Source organism: Leptonychotes weddellii, chromosome 9, assembly GCF_054177405.1.
Source record: "Leptonychotes weddellii isolate Sample4059 chromosome 9, ASM5417740v2, whole genome shotgun sequence".
NCBI lineage: Eukaryota > Metazoa > Chordata > Mammalia > Carnivora > Phocidae > Leptonychotes > Leptonychotes weddellii.
The window spans coordinates 85,731,295-85,750,861 of record NC_138377.1 but is presented as its reverse complement, the minus strand read 5'-3'; the positions used below and the strand labels follow the sequence as shown (position 1 = coordinate 85,750,861).

Here is a 19,567-nt window from a genome sequence, read left to right as displayed (position 1 = left end):
TTATTTGTTCCAGTTCTGTGAAAAAAGTTGATGGTATTTAATAGGGATTGCATTGAATGTATAGATTGCTCTAGGTAGCATAGACATTTTAACAATATTTGTTCTTCCAATCCATGAGTATGGAACATTTTTCCATTTCTTTGTGTCTTCCTCAATTTCTTTCATGAGTGTTTTATAGTTTTCTGAGTACAAATCCTTTTCCACTTTGGTTAGGTTTATTCCTAGGTATCATAAGGTATTACGTGCAATTATAAATAGGATCAACTCCTTAATTTTCTTCTGTCTCATTGTTGGTGTATAGAAATACAACTAATTTCTGTGCATTGATTTTATATCCTGCCACTTTCCTGAATTCCTATATGAGTTCTAGCAATTCTGGGGTGGAGTCTTTGGGTTTTCCACATAGAGTATCATGTCATCTGCAAAGAGTGAGAGTTTGACTTCTTTGCGGATTCGGGTGCCTTTTATTTCTTTTAATTGTCTGATTGCTGAGGCTAGGACTTCTAGTACTATGTGAACAACAGTGGTGATAGTGGACATCCCTGCCATGTTCCCAACCTTAGGGGAAAGGCTCTCAATTTTTCCCCATTGAGAATGATTTTCGCTGTGTGTTTTTCATAGATGGCTTTTATGATATGGAGGTGTGTACCCTCTATCCCTACACTGTGAAGAGTTTTTATCAAGAAAGGATACTGTACTTTCTCAAATGCTTTTTCTGCATCTCTTGAGAGGATCATATGGTTCTTGTCCTTTCTTTGATTTGTATAGTTAGCACTCTTTTGAAAATTAGAAACAGTGTATGGGTGCTTATTATCACTCTTACCCATATTGTACAGAGTCTTAGCACATTCAGAAATAAAAGGAAAAAATGAGTAAAAGGAATAATTAGAAGAAACAAAATTATCTTAGGTTAACCTATGTGGAAAACTCAGTCTACATAAAAATTGAAATTATTAATAGTCTAGCAAAAGTCATTTGCATTTGTATATACAATAAAATTTTTACATAAAAATATATAATTTAAAAATATACAGTAACAGAAATAAATAGATTCTTGTTAATCTAAGTTGAAATTTTAGAAAATTATAAAACCTTATTGAAAGATTTTTAAATAATTTAGACCTAAATAAATGGAAAAATGTACTACTACCATAAAAACTTTTTCATGTCTTACCAAGTAAGTTTACAGATTCAATGCAATTTTAACCAAAACAGTGTTTTCCATAAAACCACATAATCATATCTTAAGCTTTTTATAGATAGAAAATGGGCTGTAATAGGCAAGATGCTCCTGAAGGACAAAGTTAAGCACTTGCAATCTCAAATGCCAAGACTAATTATGACTACAGTATTTATGGCATAGAGTTCCAATTTCTCCATATCCTTGTCAACACTTGTTACTTTGTTTTTTTAATTCATCCTGATGGCGATGACGTGGTATCTCATTTTTTAACCATTGAACATTCAGTTGCTCTAGCACTATTTGTTGAAAATCTGTCCTCCATTGAGTTGCTTTTGTATCTTTGTCAGAAGTCAGTTGAACATACTTGAATGTGTCTGTTTCTAGGTGCTCTGTTGTGTTCCATTGTTCCTGTGTCTATTACTGGCAATATGATGGTAACATCAGCTTCATAGAATGAATTGGCAAGTTTTCCCTCTTCTTTTTTCTGGAAAAGATTTTGTAGAATTGGTGTTCTTAAGTGTTTGGTAGAATTCTCTAGCATTTCTGAGCATTTATATTTAATTCTAAAGTTTTGTTTGTCTTGTGTCAACATAATGAAAGTGAAAGCATAAGTCACACACTAAGAGAAGATAGTTGCGACACAGCTGAAAGAAGATTAGTATTTGAAATATATAAAGAAGTCTTACAGATTGCAGAGAAGCAAACAGAAATTTGAGTAAAAATTATAATCAGGCATTTCGTTAAAAGGATACCTTTAAGAAAAAAACACTAAAACATGCTCAAACTTGTTAGTTTTCAGAGAAAGGCAAATCATGACAACCATTTCATACCCACCAGACTCGGCAAAAATTAAATGTCTCCTCCTGGCTATTGGACAAATCTTTTCTATATAGGATTATAGAGTCAAAGACCACTTAAATAATAATAAAAAGTAAAGCTGGGCCATGTATGTTATGTTTTAAATACCTTGTAGATTTGGGGCAGAATTAATAATAAAGACTTGTAAAAAAATGAAAAACAAAAAACCTCTCTACCTTGAGTGTTCCCTTCATTTTGTGTTTTCTCTCCTTTGATCCTGTAGGGGGAGCATGTAATCCAGATTAGGGATTTGGAGAAATCACAGTATTTTTTGGAGTGTGTTCTTTGTTTTGCCTGTGACACCTTCCACAAGTCATAGAGAAAATCCCCTCCTTAGGGGAAATAGCACTCTTTTTGCTTTTATTGTCTTAATTGGCACCCTTATATGTATTTTAGATCCCTTTGGTTCTAGACAATGTGGTTATTTTAGATGTTTCTATATACATTAATTATTCTGGTTGCTTGGTTACTTCTTTAAACTTTGTGAACAACAAATGTCTAGTTTTAGCAGCAGCTTTAGAACCAATTGGATGGGTTTTTGACCGTCACTCCCATTTGATTACATAAATTTTGTTTTTTGGTCTTTAGGAAAATAAGACCAAAATGAGATTTTTTGGGTAGAATTTTAATTAAATTAATCTTGTATTTCATGGCCATTATTACTTGAATGAAGGAATGAGGGGTGAGTATAATAGCTCTACAGATAGAATAATATAGATCATTGCCTTTTTTACTTGACCAAATAAAAAATGGTTTTCCTGATAATTTAGTTCTCAGAGCTTCCATTAGAATATTGTTAGGAACTAGACCCTCAGAGCCAGCTTAGGCCTTACCAATACCCTGTGTACCATTGATTCTCCTTGGGCTTGTGGGAGTAGTCTTACCTGTGCTTCTAGATCATCATTTTCTAATTTGGGATACTTGTTCCTCAAGATCCATGAAAATAACATTTCTTCACCAAATTACTTGGGAGATGCTGTGTACTCTAGCCCTCTTTTTAAACTCCTCTCAAATGGACACAGTACTAATTGGCATATTAAGATCCTTGAACAGTCAGGTATTACGGGGATGGAGGAACCTAGAATATGTTTAATATTGTTTAATTCAGCAATTCCTAAATTGACTTGCATCTTGGCCACTTTTTCCATGGGGTGTACCTATTCATATTGGGAGGAACAGTCCTCACAAAATACAACTCTAGAATATTGGTAATATGTCATTAGTGTATAGTCACCTTGCAGTTCTCTGTTCCAGATGGTTATAAGGCTGGCTTCTCACATTTTTGTACTCCTTTTATACTTGACACCTGGACACCTATCTTCTGCCTGTGTTGTGTTACTGGTTGTAAAATATAAATGCTTTATCATCTGTGGCTGTGATTCTTGGTTTTAAGGGCAATTGGGTATTGAATCAATCACTTCTTTTTTTGGAGGACAGATATTGGGATACTGATTACTGCTCTAATAACATCTAGAAAGGAATTATTCTGCATGTATCATGATTGAAGGCAGTCTAAGAAATTAGCATTTTTATACATAGAAAGTCCTATAATTAAAGAGTAACAACCTGTTTTGTCTCTGCATGCTCACCTCTGAAGGAGTCATCAAATTTTTCTTATATTCTTTTAAATATAGCCCGTGAGATGTACTGTGCCATAGACCTACACTGCCCAATACTGTAGCCACTAGCTACATGTGGCTGTTGAGCACTTGAAATGTGGCTAAATCATACTGAAATGTGTTAAGTATTAATTACATACTGGATTGCAAAGACTTAATATGAAAAAATGATCTAAAATATTTCAGTAATTTTTATATTGATTATATATTGAAGTAGATAATATTGTGAAGTGGTAATATTTTGATGTATTAATAAAATATTTTATTAAAATTAATTTCATCTTTTTTTTTTTTCTTTTTTACTACTTAATGTGACTGCTAGATAATTTAAGATTACTTATGTGGCCTGTATTATATTTCTTTCAGACAGACATATTCCCCATGAGCTGACAGGTCTCAGAGACTGAAACTCATTATTTAAGTTTTTATAAAGCTTTCTGGCCCAGGAAAGAATTCGTTTTTGTTTTGGAAACTTTTGGCCTAAGATCTCATGATGCTTCATTTCATAAGTCTCTTTGAAGTATCCTAAGAGATCGCTGCCAGACCTACTACATGGAATTGTGCTTTAGGCACATAGAGAAAGGTGAAAAATCTAGATCTTTCTTTCTAACTATATCATTAATAATTTATCTTGCCTATTTCCGTTGATAACTATTCTACCTTTAAAATGTATCCATCTTGGTGTCTTCCTCTCTAAACCATTATTTGAAAATTGAGTTTTCTTTGATCTCCTTAGATAGCCTTCTGCTTTATATATTGGAGCAACATTTTTAGATCAGGCTCTCCACTTTGGGTTCTTTCAGTGCTTTTGGGGGGAGAATTTTAGTAACAACTATCAAATTAGTTTTCATGTTTTTTGCCTTTTCATGATGACAAAAAGTTCTATGATTCTTGGGGTTAAATGGAGGACAGGGACATTGAACATGGTGGTTACATTTTTTGGAACAGATATTGGGATACTGAACCCTTTGCTACCCTAATAAAATCTGGAGAAGAGTTATAAATTGTGTCTCAAGAGTGAAGGCAGTATATGCAAGAGTCATTTCAACTACAATTTTAAGAAATATTCTTGTAGCAGTTTATATAAGACATTAATATAATTTCTGATCTGTGTATTGAACATCATTGCCTGAGTCTGCCATCTTAGAAGAAATCTCATTTTAACTTTGGTCTTCTACAGCGATTCCCACTTTGGTTTCCTTGTTTTAGGATCTCAGTTAAGAATCTAATAAGTATCGGATAATAATAGGTTGGCTTAATGCTTTTCAGTTTAAAAAGACTTACAAGGGCGCCTGGGTGGCTCAGTCAGTTAAGCATCTGACTCTTGATTTTGGCTCAAGTCGTGATCTCAGGGTTATGGGATTGAGACCCACATTGGGGTCCACACTGGGTGTGGAGCCTGCTTAAGATTCTCTCTCTCCCTCTCCCTCTGCCCCTCCCCAAACCCCCAAGCTTGCGCTCTCTCTCTAAAAAAAATAATAAATAAAATAAAAAGACTTACACACACGTCACCTATTGGTGACATCTAAGATACATCCAAAGAAAATGAGGGCACTTAAGTTTATCCCCACGTGTTTTTCATTTTAATGATCTGCCTTATTTCTGACGTAGCTTTCTCATAATGTATCATAAGAAGATACTAAGCTGCATGGCTCTATCATTCTTTTTTTGAAGCTATGCAGTAGGGGAAGAAGAGTGATTCTCACTGGTTATCCACATGATTCTGTCCTGCCTCATGTTTTAGTTTGTTTTTTAAAGCTTTATGTGTTTATTATATAAATTCAAACAAGAACAGAAAGTGTAAAAAGCATTTTGAAATTTTGAAACTTTGAAAAGAAAGTAAAACCTCTTAAAAATTTCCTCTTCCAAGGAAAACAGAGCCATCCTTATAGATGGCTCTCAGTGCCTCATGTTTCATTTCATTATTTTCATGGGCATTGTTATGTGGTGTATAGACCAAGTAAATTTGCCTATATTTGGAACCAGAGGCTGCCTCTACAGATCAGCACTAGAGGGCATTGAAGCCCAGCAAAAAGTGTATGTCTTGGGAGCTAGCCAGAAACCTTCATCCAGCTCACTTACTGGCAATACTTCATGTTTTTTGGAGAAGGAAGTTCCAAAATGATGAGACTGGGACACAATTGTTCTTCTTCATTAAAATCCAAGTGTAGAATAGAGGCATGATTATCTGGTATAATAAGAGCATTTTTACTAGATAATGTGGCCAAATAAAAATCAGTGTGTAACCTTACACAAGTCATTTAACCTTTTGATTCTCCATTTTCTTACTGTAAATGAAAGGGTTAGACTAGATTTACTTTCATTTAATGTTTACTAAGAATCTGTTACCTGGGGTGCCTGGGTGGCTCAGTTGGTTAAGCGACTGCCTTCGGCTCAGGTCATGATCCTGGAGTCCCGGGATCGAATCCCACGTTGGGCTCCCTGCTCGGCGGAAAGCCTGCTTCTCCCTCTCCCACTCCCCCTGCTTGTGTTCTCTCTGTCGAATAAATAAATAAAATCTTTAAAAAAAAAAAAAAAGGGATGCCTGGGTGGCTCAGTTGGTTAAGCGACTGCCTTCGGCTCAGGTCATGATCCTGGAGTCCCGGGATCGAGTCCCACGTTGGGCTCCCTGCTCGGCGGGGAGTCTCCTTCTCCCTCTGTCCCTCATTCCCCTCTCATGCTCTCTCTCAAATAAATAAATAAAATCTTAAAAAAAAAAATATCTGTTACCTGTGCGTTACTGCAGTATGACTTTTATATAGATCACCTTGTTTAATCTTCACAAAAAACTTTAGAGGAGGTTTCCTATACTTCAAGAAAAAAAGAGTTCATCTAAGTAAAGGGCATATAGCTAGTAGTGGCAGAATTGGAATTCTTTCTTTCATAAACCATGTTTTTTTCCTGCTACATATACCGAGGTGTTTCTTATTGGATAAATTTATTTGAATGGTTCCTTTTAGTTTTTAAAAGGTTGTATTACATGAACAAATGCTTTACTCTCATTTGACTACTTTGAACTTTTATTATAAATCTGAAAATCTGTGCATTGAAAAAAAAATGGGCAAGTACACGGATTGATGAGACTAAAGAAAATCATGCAATTTGTTCAGTACCCTGCCTCCCCAAAGTACAGATTTTTCAGTCCTTTTACAGCAAATTTTAATAGTAAAATTCGGCATTTGGGATAACCAGCAATCAGTAATAAAAGATGTCTATATGTGGAGAATAGCAAAACAAGGAAAATAACTTTACTAAAATGAATCATCGTATAAACTTTCAAATACTAGTAACATACTCTGTATCACTGAATGGCTGTTTAGGAAACATTGTAAATAACTCAGTAGGCAGTGGATATAGTGGATGAAGCTGTGATTCTTAGTTTTCTGTGTAGTTTTATAGAGTATAAGTCCTTCATAGTTTGAATCAACATCAGAAGATTTTTAGGTCTTTTTTTTTTAAGGTTTTATTTATTTATTTGACAGAGAGAGAGAGACAGCAAGAGAGGGAACACAAGCAGGGGGAGTGGGAGAGGGAGAAGCAGGCTTCCGGCTGAGCAGGGAGCCTGATGCGGGGGCTTGATCCCAGGACCCTGGGATCATGACCTGAGCCGAAGGCAGACGCTTAACCACTGAGCCACCCAGGCACCCCAGAAGATTTTTAGGTCTTAAACTAGTCTCTTAATTGTAGGACCTGCATGGTTGATGATGTGCTTTTCTTTTGGAAAGGAGCTGCTAAGCACTCCCCTTTTTAAAACTTTTTATTTTGAAAAATTTCAGTTGTATACAGAAAGAGAAAATATAGTGAACCCTCATGTCCTTATTGTTCAGCTTCAACAACTAGTCTCATAGCTAAATGTGTGTGTGTGTGTGTGTGTGTGTGTGTAAAATCTCCATTGATTATTTTGAAGAAAATCCAGGACATCATATCATCTGCAAATAAATACAACTGTATGATTAAGCTACCAAGAAAAGTAATAGTAATTCCATAATATCTGCAAGCATACAGTTCTCTCATTTTCATGTCTCATTTTTTTCCTTTGTAATTTGTTTTGATCGGTATTCTTATATTGCTATTGGTTGATTGTCTCTTAATCTACAGGTCTTCTTTTAAATTTTTTCTTGTAGTTTTTTTTTCTGTTGAAGAAACTATCGTTTGTCCTCTGGAGTTTCCCATGGTCTGGGTTTTGCTGATTTCATTCTCATGCTGCTTTTTAGCATATTTCTCATCTCTGCTCCCCTATGTGTTGGTTGTTAGATGTAAATATGGTTCCATAGACATGGTTTAATATTTTGGCAAGAATACTTTGTAGGTGGTTTTGTGTACATTCATCAAGAGGCTAAGCCCCCTTTCACTCTTATAGAATGTATTTCCTCAGCTATACTGTGCTAGATATCATAGTCTTGCGCTAGGGAGCTATTTTTCTGTTGAGGGTCACTGAAGCAGAAGTCATTGTAGGTCCCATTCTTCTTTCTCCTTATTTCCACTGTGCCCTCCCCCATCCCTCCATTTGACCTTAAGGTTAGGGATTATTGGGAAGAGACATATACCTGTTGTATGTTCCTGGATTATGTAGTTAAGGATACAGAAGTCAAATGACTATTCTGAGTAGTAGTAAATGCAGCATATCTTTAAAGCTTTTTCGATCTCTCTGGGGTTTCTTGTGTGTGTACAGCTATCTTACCTTTAGGAAAAGTTCACCTAGAGTTGCTGTATCAAATGTATGGTATATCTTTGCCCTTTATACCTAGGCTTTCATTAAAATTCTACAAAGACTTAACATAATAATCAAGTGATAGTTATAAAGCATCATAGTTTTCTGGATTTTAAACCAATTCAGCACCAACAAGGCCATATTCTCATCCTGGGAGACAGAAAGCAGAGTGCTTACCCAGTTGCATGATTAATATCTTTGCCTCCAGCATTCTGGGGTTCTGGAAAGCCCATTTTCCTGCAGCCCACCCCGAGTCTGTTTTTAATACCCTTTGTCTTGTATGGTTCTGATACTTAAGTTTGCACCAAGAATCATGATCTGAATACTCGTTCCCACACTCCTATCCCTGCCTCGCCTTTCTTTCTCTCCCTTCTCCTCCCTCCATCCATCATTTTATTGAGCACGCATTGCCTAATGTGTACCAGGAAAAGTGCTAGACATAGGAAACACATAAACAAGACAGCAGCCTTCTCTACAAGGAAAGGGTGGATCACTGGACCTTTAGTTATCTGTATGAAAAATATACATATATCACACACAGAATCCAAGGAAACTCAAACACCAAATGTGAAAAGCAAACATTTATAAGAAAATAAATCTCTCCCTCTTTTCTTTTTTTTAAGTAAGCTCCGCTCCAAACATGGAGTCCCAACACTGGGCTTGAACTCACGACCCTGAGATCAAGACCTGAGCTAAGATCAAGAGTCAGATGCTTAACTGAGCCACCCAGGCACCCTGAAAATAAATCTCTTTGTGACCTCATGATAAGGAAAAATTTTTAAAAACAAGACACCAAAAGCACTTTTCATGAAGGAAAATACTAATAAATTTGAATATATTAAAATAAAAGCTTTCTGTAAAACAACACCGCAAAAAGAAAAACAAGCTGCAGATGGGGAGAAAATATTTGTAATTCAAATAATTGGCAGAGGATTAGTATCAAAGTATAAAGAGGACTCATTATAAGAATAATAATAGTAAACAACAAAGTAAAAAAAATGGGTAAAGGATATGAGTAGGAAGTACATACAAGAAGACTTCGTTGGTTAATAAACATGGTAGGGATGTTAAACTCCATTAATAGAGTAATGCATATTAAAACAGTGAAATAATTTCACACACGTTACATTGGCAAAAGTCTGTCATTACCAAATTTTGGGGAGGGTAAAGAAATTATTCACATACACAGCTGATAGAGTGTACTTTGAAGGGCAATTCAGCAATAATTAGAAAGTTGAAGATCAACATACCAGAATTCCCCTGCAAGGTTTGTGTATGTATGTTTATGTATGTGTCTGAGAAAAAGTGTTGCAATGTGCATAGCAAGATCTGTTTGCCAAATGTTTGTTGCAACATTGTGTGTTACAGTATAGAGCTAGAAACACCATAGGTGTCTTTCAGTGGAAGAATGTATAAATAAAAAGTAGTATGTTCAGACAGTGGGATACTATGTATATTTTCTAGGGCTGCTATAACAAAGTACCACAGAATAGGTGACTTAAACAACAGGAATTTATTTTCTCACAGTTCTGGAGGCCAGAAGTCCCGAGATCAAGGTGTCATCAGGGTTGATTCCTTCTGAGGGGTATGAGGGAAGGATCTTCCAGGTTGCTTTCCTTGGCTTGCAGATGGCCTTCGTATGTCTCTTCACATCATCTTCTTTCCTTGTATGTCTCTGTATCTGCATTTTCCCATTTCATTAGCACAGCTTTCGTATTGGATTAGAGCCTACCCGCATGACTGATTGATTTTAACTTGATTGCCTCTATAAGACGCTGTCCCCAAATAAGTTCACATTGTGAGGTACTGAGGATTGGTACATAATTCAATCCATAACACTAGTAACAGTTAAAATGGATAAACTAGAATGAATAAAAATAGATACACTTTTTCTAAAGCCTAGTAGGTAAAAGGGGGGGAGAAAAGGTAGAATAATACATGCACCATAACTCCATGTTGATAAAGTAAACAAAACTGCTTCATATTGTTTAGTGACATACATTAGTTTCCCCCCTCCTTATCCAACAGGGACCCGAGTGGATGCCTGAAACCATGGATAGTACCTATGTTTTTTCTTATACATACAATCATGCATACCTGTGATAAAGTTTAATGTATAAATTAGGTACAGTAAGAGATTAACAACAAACTAATAAAATAGAATAATTATAACAATATACTAGAACAGAGGTTAGGTGAATATGTTCTCTCTAAATATCTGACTGTACTCACCCTTCTTGTGGTGATTTGAGGGTGATAAAATGCTTACATGATGAAATGAAGTGCAGTGAATGATGTAGTCATCATGATGCAGCGCTAGGCTACTGTTGATCTTCTGACTATACATTATACATCAGAAGGAAGATCACCTGCTTCTGGACCATGATTAACTTTGGGTAACTGAAACCATGGGAAGCAAAACCACAGGTAAGGGGGGGACTACTGTACTGAATATTTGTAGTAAAAATATAAGCATTCATAAGAATGGTAACCAACAAGTTCTAGATAGTGGTCACCACCAACAAAGGAATGGTGAAGTGAAATTGGAAAAGAGCCCAGAGGGGCTTCAGTTATATCCATGAAGTTTTCTTCCTTAAGGGAAAAAAGATAGAAAATATTCAGATTAGTTCAAAGTCATTGGCAGGAACATGTGTGTTATGGTATTCTTTATAACTTTACTATATACTTATAACTTGGTAATCTCAAAAAATAATAGATAAAATACTAACTCAATGAATGCAATAATGTCACTAAGAAGTTGAAAACTTAATAATATCAATAATTAAATAGTAGGCAAAAGTTATCTGGTAACTGTAATTCTTCTAGTTGAAACTAGTTTTGGGGTTCCTGGGTGGCTCAGTTGGTTAAGTATCTGACTCTTGATTTCTGCTCAGGTCATGATCTCAGGGTCCTGGGATTGACACATCAGGCTCTGTGCTCAGCAGGATGTCTGCTTCAGGATTCTCTCCCCCCCCCTCTCCCCCACTTGCTTGTGCAAGTGTGTTCGCTCTCTCTCTCTCTCTCTAAAATAAATCTTAAAAAAACAAAGTAGTTTTAATTTTCTGAACAAGAAAATGAGTTTTTTGATAAAATTAGCAAATGCTTAAAATATTTTGTGTTTTTTAAAAAAACAAAAAGTTCACTTTTCATACCTAACAAAGTTTGAACTTTTGAAATAACTCATTTGTAGAGCATTGTATTGAGTATATTAGGGAACTTCTTATATGTGAGTCAACAATACATAGCATATGAATAACTTTGTCCTCTACACTCGAGTAGTAGCTCTCAACTAGGGACATATGATAATACATGGAGCAGTTTTGGTTGTCAGAATGTCTACTGACATTTAGTGGGCAGCATCCAGTAATACCCTAACATTCTGTAAAGCATAGGACAAACTGTACAGTAAAGAAAGATGCCTGTAAAAACCAGTGTCCCATTGAGAAGCGTTGGTCTACAAGCTAAATTACTTTTTTTTTTTTTTAAAGATTTTATTTATTTATTTGACAGAGAGATAGAGAGAACAAGTAGGCAGAGAGAGAGGGAGAAGCAGACTCTCCACTGAGCAGGGAGCCTGACGCGGGGCTCAATCCCAGGACCCCGGGATCATGACCTGAGCTGAAGGCAGCCGCTTAACTGACTGAGCCACCCAGGCGCCCCGAAGCTAAATTACTTTTAAAACAGATCCCCAAAGGTTCATAAGATCAGGCAAGAACTCTGAACAATGGCTATTTTTAAAGCATTTTGGGAAGAGGCATAATGGTGTCTGTATGATTTTTGAAGGCTGCTATATCAGACCTCAGCCAACCAGAAAAGATGACAACAGCAGCTAGACCAACTTCTGAATCTGTGAGAGATGGGAGAGGAAAAGGAGAAGGTTATTTGAGCAACCTCTTAAAGCAATACTCAAGTAGAGACCTTCTCATACAAAGATAAAATATAGATGAACTATTCAGGAGGCAGAAGAAGTTTGGAATCACGATTTCAGGACAGAGCTGGAAGGGAGAGAGCTACAGCAAGAGATAAAAAGAAATCATCCAACAGGAGAACATACAACATCTTCAGTGTCAAAGAAGCCTTGGTTAGACCCGATTCCTCCTGCCAACCTTGATGCAGATGAGCCTCTAGCAGAGGAAGAAGATGGAAAGTTTGGAGAGTAAATGATGATACTGCAGCTCTTCTTGAGGAACTAGAAAAACTTTAAAAATTGCTGAAGAGCAGACCTGGAAGGAACAAGAGCAGAAAGCTGAAGAAGGAAGAATAAGTATAGAAAACGTTGAGTGGAAACCCTCTCCTTAATCTCACTGGCCCATTCCAGCCTTAGGCCAATTTCAAAGTTAAAAGATGGAACGCTACCACAAAAATAAATAAATTAATAAATTAATTAATTTAAAAAAAAAAAGAAGGTGGGATGAAGGGGACGCCTGGGTGGCTCAGTTGGTTAAGCCTCCGACTCTTGGTTTCAGCTCATGTCATGATCTCAGGGATGTGAGATTGAGCTCCCTGTCGGTCTACGCACTCAGCGTGGAATCTGCTTGAGATCTCTCCTCACTCTGCCCCTCTTGCTCACACACACACACTCTCTCTCAAATAAAATATTAAAAAAAAAAAAGTGAGATGATTATGTTGTTTTCAAGAACTGCAAAGAGGTATAGATGATCAGAAGAAAGACAAAAGATTTGTAAATGATACACTTTAATCTGAATTTCACAAAATGTTCATGGGGAAATAAAATAGTACAGTTTTATGTGCTTAATTAAAGACTGTAAAGTGGGGGTGCCTGGGAAGCCCAGTCGGTTGGGCTTCGACTCTTGATTTCAGCTTGGATCATGAACTTAGGGTCATAGGATTTATCCCTGTGTAGGGCTCTGAGCTCAGTATGAAGTCTGCTGGAGATTCTCTCTCTCCCTCTGCTCCTTCCCCCCATATAAATAAATACATACATACATACATACATAAAATCTTAAATGAAGACTGTAAAATGTAAACGATTCAAAACAAAATAAAAGCATTTTGGGGTATAAATATAAACATAGTTAGTACTTTGTTGATTAGGTAGTGTAGTATCAATATGAATTTTTCTCAGTTTTATGATCATAGGTTGTTTTTTATTAAGGTAAAATTTACATAACAAAATTAACCACTTAAAGTTCACAATTGAGTGACATTTAATAATGTTGTGTAACCATCACCTCTGTCTAGTTCCAAAATATTTCATCATCCCACAGTGAAGCCCCATATGCTTTAAGCAGTCACTCCCCAATTTCCTGTCCCCTCAGTTCCTGGCAACCACCAGTCAGCTTTCTAGTTGCATGTAGCTACTCTGGATGTTTCAGATACATGAAATTATACAATACATGACCTTTTATGTCTGCCTTCTCTAAACAAATTTTTCAAGATTCATACAGGTTTTAGTATGGATCTTTTTTTTTTTTTTGTGACTGAATGATATTCCATTATATGGATGTGTACCACATTTTGTATATTCATCCATTGATGGACATTTGGGTTGTTTCCACCTTTTGATTCTTAAGGATAGTGCATCTGTGAATATTTATGTGCACATTTTTGTTTCATTTCTATTTTCATTGCTTTGGGTATATACCTAGGAATAGAATTTCTGGGTCATGTGATAATTCTGTTTTTTGAGGAAACACCAAACTGTTTTCTGCAGCAGCGACACCATCTTACATTCTTTTTGTTGTTGTTGTTAGTAGCAGACAGCAGTTCCAATTTCTCCACATCCTCACCAACAGATCCCAGTTATTTTTAAGAAGACATAGTAAGAGGGCGCCTGGGTGGCTCAGTCCGTTAAGTGTCTGCCTTTGGCTCAGGTCATGATCCCAGGGTCCTGAGATGGAGTCCCACATTGGGTTCCCTGCTCAGCAGGAGTCTGCTTCTGCCTCTGCCCCTCCCCCCTTCTCATTCTTTCTCTCTAAAATAAATAAAATCTTAAAAAAAAAAAGTCATAGTATATAAATAAATATTTCTGGATGATGAGATTAAGGGTAGTTTGCTTTTTATATATATATATTTTATCTTTCAACTTTTATAGAATTAGCCACTACTACTATGGTTATTTTTAGAAATGTAAAATTTTGGGGGTGCCTGGGTGGCTCAGTCAGTTAAGTGTATGCCTTCGGCTCAGGTCATGATCCCAGAGTCCTGGGATCAAGCCCCACGTCGGGCTCTCTGCTCAGCGGGAAGCCTGCTTCTCCCTCTCCCACTCCCTTTGCTTGTGTTCCCTCTCTCGCTGTCTCTCTCTGTCAAATAAATAAATAAATAAAATCTTTACAAAAAAATAATGTAAAATTTTAAAAATTTTGTTTGTTCTCATTTGAGCAAACTAAAAGTAAATGCTTCCTATTCATTATAGAAAAGTATAAGGTAAAAATATCTTTTACTTTGATGGACTGTGAGCTAAGTCATAATCCACAAAAAGGATCTGAAGTCAATATACTTTTAACAGAATTAATTATTTTATAGGAAGAGGAAGCTAAGAGTTTGACTTGTCCTGGCAAGGCTAGATAGAATGTAAGAGCTTCTTACAGTTGATATATTACACTGTACCTTTCCTACTTCAGATTTTTCATGGGTGAAGTCTAATATCTGGTATTCACAGATCACAATTTCTGCAACACAAGAATTTTGAATCAAGTATATAGGAATTGTGAGTCACTCTCAATTCAGACTTGGAGACTCTAAATAAATGTAGAAATAGTATTGAACTTTTGGATGGAGGCCAAACCTGTTATTGGAGAGATGAGTGGGAGTCTCTTAGAATGATATTATCAGTAATACGTAGTTATAAACAGTTTGTGGAAACTGGAAAAACAGAGTTTCTGAAATGTTTGTAGCAAGCAGTCTCTATTCTTTGAAGTATACTGTTACTTACAATGTATTATATTCTATATATGTTTGGCCCATGACTACTAATTTATTAATTGTATCATATAGAACTCTGAAGAAAGGGGAATACTACATGGTTATTTTTGTGAAGTGTTTTCTGTGAGGTAAAGTAGGCTTAGACTAAGGTTTTGTTTGTTTGTTTTAACACTTCCTAAAATTACTGTCTCTTTTGTATAACCCCACTAGGTAAGAAAGTTTTCCCCAGCTTCACTCTGTAATTCGATTTAGGGAAAACAAAATATGCTTTCTCAAACTGTATCTCTCTTCATTAAATTAGTATATACTCTCCTTGCTGCTGTGTTTCCCTCTTTTCCCTACTCCATAGGTCTAGGATTAAGATTTTTATTTCTTTTTTTTTTTTTTTTTAAAGATTTTATTTAAGGATTTTTATTTCTTAACATTGTGTTGATCTGACTTGATTTGCAAAGCCTGAACTGAAAGAAGTGGAAGATGAATGATTAGCATGTTCCATAGCCTTAGTAGTTAAAATACCACAGCAAAATTATGATACTGACATATTGTTATTTTTGTCTAATACCAAATACCAGGTTGATACTATTTAATTAAAATGTTTATAAAACTTGGGGCGCCTGGGTGGCTCAGTCGGTTAAGCGTCTGCCTTCAGCTCAGGTCATGATCCCAGAGTCCTGGGATCGAGCCCCGCATCGGGCTCCCTGCTCGGCGGGAAGCCTGCTTCTCCCTTTCCCACTCCCCCTGCTTGTGTTCCCTCTCTCGCTGTGTCTCTCTCTGTGAAATAAATAAATAAAATCTTTAAAAAAAATAATAAATAAAAAATAAATAAAATGTTTATAAAACTAACAATTTTATTAAAAACCTGTGAGACCAGAAGTTCAGTGGATTTGAAATACAATAAATTATCAACAATTTAGAAAATGTCAAAAAAAAGGGAAAATACTCACATTAAACATTATTTGAACATAAGTTATTTGCAGATAAAATTAACAAAATAGTTTTATTCAAAAATAAAAATGAAAAATATTTAAACAATGAAATATTAAGTTAAATACTATCTTTTTTTAAAATGCTCAAATGTGCATCAGTGGTTCATTGTTAGAGTGGTGAGTGTACTTTTTTAAAAGACTTTATTTATTTATTTGATAGAGTGTACAAGCAGGGGGAGCAGCAGAGGGAGAGGGAGAAGTAGGCTCCCCACTGAGCAGGGAGCCCGATGCAGGCTCGATCCCAGGACTCTGGAATCATGACCTGAGGTGAAGGCAGATGCTTAACTGACTGAGCCACCCAGGCGCCCCAGTGAATGTATTTTTATGTATATTTTCCTGCTGCTGGAAAATTTTCTTAAACTTAAGTAGTCAGAGTAATGTTGAAAAAAGTAATCATAAGTTAATTCCAAATATATCCATAGATAATGCCATTTCTTGTTTGATAAGTTCATGATTTTTTTTTAATTTTTATATATTTAATTTTAATTTTTGATCAAAGTCTTAGAGGCTTATAGTTTAATGAGTTCAAAAAGGTGTTAACAGGGGCACCTGGGTGGCTCAGTCATTAAGCGTCTGCCTTCGGCTCAGGTCATGATCACAGGGTCCTGGGATCGAGCCCCACATTGGGCTCTCTGCTCAGCGGGAAGCCTTCTTCTCCCTCTCCCGACTCCCCCTGCTTATGTTCCCTCTCTCACTGTGTCTCTCTCTGTCAAATAAATAAATAAAATCTTAAAAAAAAAAAAAGTGTTAATAAGATTTGCTAAAAGGTTCACCAGCCACTAACTCATTGCCTCAGAGAGAAAGCCAAGAGGAGTAAGTACCTCCTATCTCTTCTTTTATTCTTATCTCCTGAATATATTGCTCTGTTATCTTATCTGAGTATATTTAAGAGTGAGGCACAGAAAGCTAGGAAGCTCTTTGCAGGTGGTTGGGACTTCTGCTTTCTGATTCAGTAGGTGTGGGGTGGGGCCCACATGTCTGCATTTGTAACTAGTCCCAGGTGATGCTAGTCCAAGAATTGTATTTTAAGAACCATTAGGGAATGCTCTTGAGAGTCACATCTGTGGAAAGAATGTAAGAAAGCAGAGGGAAAGTTAAGGTGCAGTGCTAGAGAGTTCTGAAGCTGGAATGACCCATCAGAGTTGTCCCAAGTTGTAACAAAGAGCTGGGCCTTTATACCCCCATGTTGATCAGCCACTTTGGCTTGTCCCTGGAAGGAGATAGGACTTTGGGAGTGAAGTTTTCTTCAGCATAGACTATCCCCAGAGTGGGCTGACAACAGAAGTCTTTCTGCTGGAAGCACTACTAGCAGCTGAAGGACAAAGTTCTTCTTTCCTGAAAAGGGGAAATGGGGCAGTATATTACAGAGTTCATACGTGCTCCTTCCAAGTCAACCCCAATCCTCATCCCAAGATGTACACTTTTTGTAATTTTTCTTTTGCCATAGATTAATTTTGTCTATGCTAGAACTTCATATAAATTGTATAGAGTGAACTTTTCTGGGTGGTGTCTTTGGCTCACTGTAATATCTACTAGATTCATCCATGTGTTTCTATGTATCATAAGTTTTTTTTTTTTAATTGCTGAGTACTGTGAATATATCCATTCTTATATTGACTTCCATTTGGATTGTTTTCAGTTTGGGGCTATTATGACTAAAGATTCTATGAACATTTTTGTTCAAGCCTGTTTTGTGGATACACAGTTTCATTTCTTTTAAATAAATACCTAGGAGTAGAATTGCCACAATAAAAGATAGGTTTATATTTAACTGAATTTTTCCAAAGTGGTTTTACCTTTCATATTTCCAACAGAAATGTATGACAGTTGCAGTTGCTCCAAACTTGGTGTTTTCTGTTTTTAATTTTAGCCATCCTAGTGAGTATATAATAGTATATCATTATGATTTTGATTTGCATTTCCTTGATGATTAATGATGTTGAACATCTTTTCATTTGCTTCTTGGACATTTGTATATTGCTTTTTTTGTGTGAACTATCTATTTCCAGTTGTTTGCTTACTTATTAATTGACTTTACTATTGACTTGTAGGAGTTTATTACATATTCTGAGCCATAAGTCTTTTGTTAGGTATATGTTTTGCAAATATTGTTTTTGTTTGGTGGCTTGTTTATTTTAATTGATGTCTTTTGATGAATACAGTTGATTTTCATTTTGGTAGAATCTAATTTATTTTTTTTCTTTAATGGTTATTGCATCCCAAGACATCTTTGTATATTTTCAGGTCATAATAGTCTGTGATTTCTTGTAGGCATTATAGTTTAAATTTTTATAGTTAATTTTAAGATCCAACTCAGAATTAGCTGTAGGATGAGTTATGTTCATTTGTTTATAGATATATCCAGTTATTCCATCAGCCTTTGTTGAAAGGATTTTCTTTTATCACTTGAATTGCTTTAGTACTTCTGTGCATATAATATTAACTTTACTCCAGTTGCCCTCAAAATTTGCTTTTCATCTTTGTGTTTTCATCTCTTTGACTGTGATGTGCCCATGTGTGGTTTTCTTCGTAATAATCCTGCTTGGAATTTAATGAGCTTAGATATGTAAGTTCGTGTTTTTCACACAATTTGGGGACATTTTTGGTCATTTATCAGATATTTTTCTGTCTCGTTGTCTCTCCTCTCCAACTGTACATAGTTAGACCACTTGATGTACTACAGATCTCTGAAGCTCTGCTTATTATGTTGAACATCTTTTTCTTTCTCCTTTAGATTCAATAAGATGTATTGATTTATTTTCCAGTTTAGTGACCCTTTTTCTGCTGTATCTGATCTCCTGTTAAGGTAATCCAATGAATTTTCATTTTAGACATTGTACTTTTTAGTTTTAGAATTTCCATTTGGTTCTTTTTCATAACTGCCGTTTCTCAGCTGAGGTTCTCCTCTGCCATGTATACATTTCTTATGACCATATTTTCCTTTAAATACTTGGACGTATTTATAATACTTAGAAATCCTTGTCTACTAATTCTGACATATGGATCATTCAGGATTTGGTTTCTGTAAGCTGCTTTTTTATCTTGACTTTTATCTTTTTCCTGTTTCTTCTTTCTGGTAAATTTTGCTTGTGTAATGGGCATTGTGGGTGATATATTGTTGTAGGCTTTGGATTCAGTTATTTTTCTCTGAGTGTTGTGGGGTTTTTTGGGTTTTTTTGTCCTGGTAGAGTGTAACATCCCTGGATTCAAACTCCCAACATTATTACTCCTGTAAAAGGCAGCAGCAAGGAGACTCAACTCAGATCTTTCCACTTTTTCCAACTGTTGCTTTTTTCTGGAGGCCTTGGAGTCTTTCCCAGAGGAA

General features: G+C 35.9%; 1 pseudogene; it reads left to right on the top strand.

Annotated features, from left to right (window-relative positions):
* Positions 1 to 27: 27 nt before the first annotated feature.
* Positions 28 to 15,077, top strand: LOC102733561 (spliceosome-associated protein CWC15 homolog; annotated as a pseudogene).
* Positions 15,078 to 19,567: the final 4,490 nt, after the last annotated feature.